This window comes from Limulus polyphemus, unplaced genomic scaffold (assembly GCF_000517525.1).
Source record: "Limulus polyphemus unplaced genomic scaffold, Limulus_polyphemus-2.1.2 Scaffold5651, whole genome shotgun sequence".
In the NCBI taxonomy this organism is placed as follows: Eukaryota; Metazoa; Arthropoda; class Merostomata; order Xiphosura; family Limulidae; genus Limulus; species Limulus polyphemus.
Window position 1 is genome coordinate 25,469 of NW_013671261.1, and position 8,517 is coordinate 33,985.

Sequence of the window (8,517 nt, forward strand, 5' to 3'; positions counted from 1 at the left end):
TCCTTTCATAGCGTTATGCAATAAGCCAAAAAATCAATTTTTATATGTGATTTGTTTGTTTGGAGCTAAGCACAAAATTACACAATGGGCTACCTGTGCTTTGCCCACCACCAGTATCGAAACCCGATTTCTAGCTTTGTAACTCTGCAGACACACCGCTGTGCCACTGGGAGGGAGGGATGCATATTTTTGCCATAAGTGTCAATTTTAGACACTTTGATATTTAATGTATGTTTGTTTGTGTGTGTGTGTTTTGTTGTTGTTTTTTTAAATAGAAAAGCCACACCCGGCTATCTGTTGTGTCTACCGATGGGAATCGAACCCCTGATTTTAGCATCGTAGATCCGAAGACTTGATATTTGATAATTTAATTGTCAGTACATGTTGATATGAAACCCAATTAAAATTGTAAAATAAACTTTTGTCTAAAACTTATGTTTTTTTTTGAAATATTTTGAATCAGTTGCCATCTTAAATCACTGAAAACAATTTTTAAACCCTGAACCACAGTTTCCAATTCTATGGTCCGCAGAAAAGCTCATAACTAATGAAAGGAAGGATTTATAGATCCAGAAGAAAACCCGAAAGTTGAGACCTTAAACATTCAGCTAAATAACCAGGAAGGATTTGTAGATCCAGAAGAAAACCCGAAAGTTGAGACCTTAAACATTCAGCTAAATAACCAGAAAGGATTTGTAGATCCAGAAGAAAACCCGACAGTTGAGACCTTAAACATTCAGCTAAATAACCAGAAAGGATTTGTATAAATTAAGTGGAAAAATTAAAAATTCTACGTTAAATATCTTTTGAGTTAAAGTGGCAAAATGTTTTTTACTTGAGAGTTTTAGCGCGTTGTAAAATAACAACCCGCCTGTTAGTTTCTTTTCGAGAGAGAACAACAGCACTTGTTGGAGGTTTCTTGTGACGGAACGTTAAGGTCTGCTATTAGAGTTTTGATTAGTTTAGTTGTTGTTAAGTGCAAAGCTAAACGATGGGCTATATGTGCTCTGCCCACCACGCGTATAGAAACCCGATTTTTAAGGTCATAAGCCTGCTGACTTACCGTTGAACCACTGGGAGCCAGAGATTTGACTCAGAAAACTGGAGATTATCCAGAAAAACCTGCAGACAAATCAACTCGTTGTTTCTGATGACAGTTGCTACTATGTACCTTTGCGATATTGTGTTAATATTAATATTATAATGGTTTTATGCGCATACTTTGTTTTGCTGAATTATGTTATTATGTGTTCCATCGAGTCCACGTAAAAAAAAAATGGTTTGCGAACAAAAAAGGTTTGAACCATTACTCTAGACAACGCCATAATCTCTAATGGCGGAATAAGTCTAATATTAGGGGTAAAAAGTAAGGTGACGATTTCCAGAATCGCAAAGAAATAAAACTTAAAAAAAGAGTAAAACATTAATTTATTTTTACAAAATAATACAGTTCATTTTCCCAAATTTTAGTGGGAAATTAAGAAAACTATAGCCTACTTCTTTGATAAAAATAACAAAAATCCTGAAATTCAAAACAGTTATGTGTATCGATAAGGTTAAACTCGTCCTATTATAACTATTAAGCATGTTTCAAATATAATTATTTATTAGATTTAATTATTCGATCCAATTTGCTTTTAGTAAATGAGACTGTTTTTTATATAGTGTACTTAGTAAGTTTGCTATTCTAGAAAGCCTGAAAAGTATACAGGATGTAATATCTTTAATTTATACGCATATATACCGATTATGCTATACAAGCAAGTATTTCACATTTTCCTAAATCGCTCTTTGGAGATAAATAGGCGAAACTAAACCTATTTAAGAAATGTATTAGATATTTGGGAAGTAAAATTATTTCTCCTCTACTACACACAATCATTCAAAGAATGATTAACCTTTAAAGGAAATATTTGAAAGTGTTTTATTTTTAATCTTATGATCCAATGGGCGTTTCAACCTAAAACATTGTGACTAATTGATGAAAGTAAGTTTAAAATAGTTCAAACTTTATGTAAATTCCTTTGCAAAATTCACCGACTTCAGAAGCAACTAAAAGCGCAGAAATGAATATAATATTATGTCATTTTTATGAAAGTCTTATATTTTGTAAAAATATTAAATGTTAAATTAGAGGCGTGTGAAAAATGACATATTAAAACTATTTTTGTCTACCAAAAGTGAGTGCTATATTTACACGCCTATAATTTGAAATGGAATGATTAAGAGAATTGTACAAATAAATAATATTGACGGTCTAGTGTGATTTATATTACTATTATTATATCTATATTTTATATTTTGTCTCACTTACTCAAAATTTTGAATTTAAGCGTTTCAACACCAGAGTCGCTATTTTTGTTGTTGGTCACGTGAGAAACCTTGCAGACGACGGAAACTAAAATCATGAGTTTAAAAGTAAGGTTAGGCTAGATAAGAAACAGAGTAGTCAAGCATATTTGTCTAAGATATTTCTTGATATCTCGACAAAGGATGGTATAATAGTTTTAGATGGAGGATTTCAAATTATTTTATTATTAAGTTCGTTAAATGTCTGTTTAGGAGTGGATTGGGCTTAAATAGAGTTTAACCGGATGTCTAATTTCCCGCTCGGCACATACTCAAATGATACTGATGATATAGCGCAGATATAAAGTCTATGAGCGCTAAAGGAGTTGTTAAATTATCCTTTTAAAATTATATTTGTGTGAATTATTTTCACTTTCAATTCATGTAAGTTTGTGGTAATATAGGCCTATACTTAACTAAAAGAACAAAAACTGTATTAAGCTTGTGCTTTCAGGCTGACAACAGTTAACACTCCTTACACGTGAAGTTTAGGCACATTGTGGTTATTAATTCTTTTATCATTACCACTTTGTTCAAGTTGTGTCGCTGAAGCATAAGTTATGTTCTATTTTTACATTTTTTTCTAAGAAGTATATTTTTAATAAGGCAGGTGAAAGAATGTTTGAATGTAATTGGAAAAGTTTGCACAATGTAATATATATATATATGCATTAGGCTAATGCAGCAGCGTACACTGTGGCCGAATTCAGATCTTTTGAAAGTGGTATGTTTACACGTGAGGTGAACGAGACATGCATGTTCAGTGTTTTAAAACCACAAAATAGGCCTAAAAAATTCTAAGGAAGCATGGAATCTTTCGTTCGCTGCATTTCGGTAGAACTGCCAGGTCACTAGATTGGTTCATTTCCACTTTGTTGTCTTTAAAGTTAGGAAAACAGGGATAGAATATGGTAGAAACCGCCATGACGATACTATGTAACGCAGTACATAAGCTAAATAAAGACACATTTGCTTAAATTGTACCAGATATATTTGACCAATTTAGGAAATATCTTAGTGATTTTCTGGCTATATTGAAGGCTAGAAAATGTCTATTTTATATGAAAAAAACATGCTTCAAAATATGATTTAAAGCTTTTTTTTCAGTAGTAACACAAAGTGTGAAAAATATACGGTGGAGTACGAAAGTTACTTGAAGCAAAATCTTTTTTTATTCGATGTGTCTTTTACAGCTGTTTTGTAAGTTTGTGTTTAGTCGTGTATCTTTTTAAAAAGGTTTTTATTTATTCTGTAACTCCATCTCGCAGTCTGCCCTTTTAAAAGTTGTAGTACGTACTGTATTAATCAAAAAAGTCCTTAACGGCGCGTCGCCCATACACTGTTGTTGTTCCGTATTTTCTAAATATTTGTATTTAAATATAAATGCTATTTTTCTCATTTGTGCTATCCATCTTTATGGTTGACATAATGAAAGGTTTTAGTTAATTCAAGTAGATACAAATAAAAGTATTAGGCTCTTATTTACAACGTTTCATTATAACAAAACGGAAACAGCTTGCCATTCATTCTAACTCCCCAGCACTCAGAAAAATTAACCATTTTCAGCGTTGCTAATTGAACTTTTTACTATTTCTCCTAAAAGCCTTCCAATTTAAAAAAAAAAAATGTCTAAAAGATTTAATGTGAACAACGGGTTACACCGTCTCTATTCTTGTTAAGTGAATTTAGTGTCGTGGAAAATCATATACTATTGGTTTAATATAGAAATGGAGTTGGCTTGCCGGTAAGGTTGAGGGGTTACAGCTTAAAGTATCACCATAAAATAAACACGCTTTACGTATAAAAACAACCATCAAGTATTTCTTGACGCATGATTGTAGCACCGGGAACACACCTAGCATAACCACCTCCAAACAAATACGCTTCATGTATAAAAACAACCGTCTCTGGCTCGGCGGCAAGTTTGATGGCTTATAACGTTAAAAATCGGGTTTCGATACTCGTGGTGTAGATCAGAAATAGCTCATTGTGTAATTTTGTGCATAACAAAAAACAATCAAAAACTACTACCCAATGAAGTGTACTAACTGTGAACATTCAGAACCACCACTAGGTGTTTCACAAAACTGGCTGTGGTCGATGAAAGTTTGACATAACAACTCGAGGTTGTTTATTGTAAGCTGAAATAAATTTTCATTGTTATTCGTCTGTGTGATTATTTATTCCAGAAGCAGAGACGGAGGGATAAAAAGCTTTACACAAAATGTCTTATGGGGTTTCGCTGCTTTTCTTGTGTTACAGGCAGAAAGTTTCGCTGACGCGCGTCGATTATTTGTGATGATACGAGTAAATCCCTTACAACTGACTTGATTGTTCTTTTTATCGAAGTAAAGAGATCGTCTTCGTGCTGATATATCTTCTGTGATATATTGTCTAATAACGACTTTGGAAGTTTGAGCTCTTTATCCCCTTCTTGTGGCAGAAAAAACAGGCTCTCCATTTCGTCAGCTAAATCTGCTTGCTGTTAATACAATATGTGTCACATTTTTTTGTCTAAATAGAGAAAGATTTCGTGGTTTTTGTACGTATGATAACACGAGGTCTGGTTGAATTATATTATGCTATTTTTATCACTACTATTTCTAAGTAAACGGCATTTACGTGATGACTGTAACTTCGTTCAACGATCTTGTCAGCGAGATGGCTTCTTGGACGTTTGTTATTTTTTTATCGACAGTTGTTACGCGCGGTCAAGGCCGTAAGATGTTAGAAACATACCCAACAAGAAAATAAAAGCTTCGTATTTTTCCACCTTCTTAGATTTCCGTTTAGCTTTATCGTGATTAAAAGCTACATTTAGTTTCGGCTTTAAAGTCCGTCTCGTGCGTTTGACAGGAAATAAAAGACAACAACAGATGGTTGTTGTTTTATTACAGTTGAAAGAAGAGCCAACCACTAAGATGAGTGTAACAAACTGTTTTCTCCATCCCATTCTTACTTATAAAAATAGAAGTAGTCAGATAACGCTGCATATCATATAAGGTATCAGTGATAAGTAGGTTTTCTTTTTTGTAGTCGAAACCTTACGTGTACGTAAACAACTGGCCGTATCGTATCTATCCCTAGACCTGTTATCATGAAATATTAGGTGTTGATACTCCAACCCCCCACACACACATTCCGGTGGCTCAATGCTTTTAAAATAACATAACATTAATATATTAAATTATGTAATAATTATCAAAACAGTTAAAATCAGACGATAAGTTCTTTAATTTTCTACTTTTATACTACATTTCAGGAGCAACCAACTTGCTCAAGAGTAGCCACTGGAGATACGAAACCGGTTTGGAAGAAAGTTTTTCATTTCAGGAGCAACCAACTTGCTCGAGAGTAGCCACTGGAGATACGAAACCGGTTTGGAAGAAAGTTTTTTATTTCAGGAGCAACCAACTTGCTCGAGAGTAGCCACTGGAGATACGAAACCGGTTTGGAAGAAAGTTTTTTATTTCATGCTGTGTGTTATTCTTCTTGAAGTGAGTTTTCAATACAAGCTTATATGTTGCTATAAGTGTGTCGTGCTAGCGCTGGACTGTGTGAGTATACATATAATGGGTGATTTAATATGGTAATTTAATATTTTCATATATTCTTCTCCTTACTGGACTGTGTCAGTATACATATAATGGGTGATTTAATATGGTAATTTAATATTTTCATATATTCTTCTCCTTGCTGGACTGTGTCAGTATACAAGCTTAATGAAATTTATATAACTATGTAATAAATATGGTAGTTGTCTGGAAACGGTTACCATGGTTTGATGAGAAGAAAAAAAAATTACAGTTTTTTTCCGTCTTTCATGAAATCACAAAATATATATGTTTTGATTTCAATTTTTCTTTTATTAAATTTATAAATGCTTTACTCAGCGTAGACAGAATTATACAATTAAACGTTATTTTTGTTTGTTTTCAAATAATCTCACGTGTTAATAATGCTTACTGGCCATCAGAAGAAAATGTTACTTTTTATTTTAATTTCACTAATATATTTGTCCCAAGTTAGATATAATTATTCCAATAGAAAGTTGATAGTGTTTAGTTCGAATCGTTCAAACGTTATCGTGTGACATTTCTTCTTTGTACTAGGATTATACCCGATGTATCAAATTCTAAATTGTACAAGTCACAATATACGCGTCTGACACTTTCATTTATACAAGGGTAAATCACTAGATACGGCTTATAGGTGTAGGTTCGTTTGTTTTAGAGCAAAACTACATTGTGTTACCTGCTCTATCTATCGTTGGGAATCGAACTCTGAATTTTAGCGTTGTAAGTCTGTAAACTTACCGCTGATCCCCCGGAAAACAAAACTACTGGCATTTCTACACTTCGTGTAAAACAGAGAAACCAAACACTTTCAGTCCGATCAGTTAAAGTCACAAACAAGTGACTATAGTACGTAAATATTGTGAAACAAAGAGTTGAGATTGTTGAAAAATGACAGTACATATATATATACGGATTTGGGAAACTCCGAATGAAGGATATTCAAATCCTGTACATATTCAATCGTCACATCGTGTATGAGGACCATTTTGAATAATGTATCTTAACTGTTTTTACATCGTGAATCGTGGAGTAAAGTAAGTTCCCGAAACGTGCGGTTCTTCATATTGAATGTTTGAACAAGAAGGTTGATCCTGTGATCCTCACTTGCTTATTGTGAAGTAAGTTCCCGAAACGTGCGGTTCTTCATATTGAATGTTTGAACAAGAAGGTTGATCCTGTGATCCTCAGTTGCTTATTGTGAAGTAAGTTCCCGAAACGTGCGGTTCTTCATATTGAATGTTTGAACAAGAAGGTTGATCCTGTGATCCTCACTTGCTTATTGTGAAGTGGAGCCGATAAAACCTAGATATGATTGGTGGGAACATAAATCCTCAGTTGCTTATTGTGAAGTGGAGCCGATAAAACCTAGATATGATTGGTGGGAACTGTAATCCTCAGTTGCTTATTGTGAAGTGGAGCCGATAAAACCTAGATATGATTGGTGGAAACTGTGATCCTCACTTGCTTATTGTGAAGTGGAGCCGATAAAACCTAGATATGATTGGTGGGAACTGTAATCCTCAGTTGCTTATTGTGAAGAGAAGCCGATAAAACCTAGATATGATTGGTGGAAACTGTAATCCTCAGTTGCTTATTGTGAAGAGAAGCCGATAAAACCTAGATATGATTAGTGGAAACTGCAGTTCTTTGCTGCTGCTTATGAGATTTAATTTTAATTTTAATTAATCTTTGGTTTGTTATGTAATACTCACTATAATCGTGTACAAATATATAAGAAAATCTACATCTATGTTTTCATATTTTTTATTTTGTGTGGCTGATATTTCCCGAGTTTTTTTGTTTTTTTTATCACAGCCTGTCTTTAGATTGATTAAGGAACTTATGGTTTCCTATTTCTCTTAGTCTTCGGATCCATATCTGTAGCACGTGGTTACACCAACTAAATGTTCAGTCTTTTCTTGACTTCATGAGTTTGTCCTAACTTAGCATAGGAACCATTAAAACATCTTAGCGTAATGAAGTGTCTTATGGTCAGAGGACCTCGTATGCTTCACTAACTTAACATAGAAAGTATAGCTTAAGGAAAGGAACCGTCTTAAAACGTCAACCTTTTTCGAGGACTCACATCTCACTTTACTTCCAAGCTCAGGTCTCAATTCTAATTTTCTTGCAAAACTTTGAAGACGATCCGCGAATCCTTTGAGATCATAAACAGTCACTACAGAGAAGTAACGTTATTAAAGCTGGCGATAATCTTACATCTGTTTCGAAACTGCCCTAAGTAAAAGAGAATTTTGAAAACTTCACAGGAAATGACTTGTAATTTGTAAACAGACACCAATACGATATCTCCCAAGCTTGAGAAGACAACATTAAAACTCATATTTCACCTTATATAACAGAAACAGTACAGTGTTAATATATGTAGGAGAAGCTACAACCAATAAATGAAAATAAATATAAGAAATTGTGGGTCCTATAGTGACCGGTAGGGAAAGCTGTTACATATAAATTGTGGGTCCTATAGTGATTGGTAAGGAAAGCTGTTACATATAAATTGTGGGTCCTATAGTTATTGGTAAGGTTTATATGTAACAGCTTTTTGTGGGTCCTATAGTGATTGGTAAGG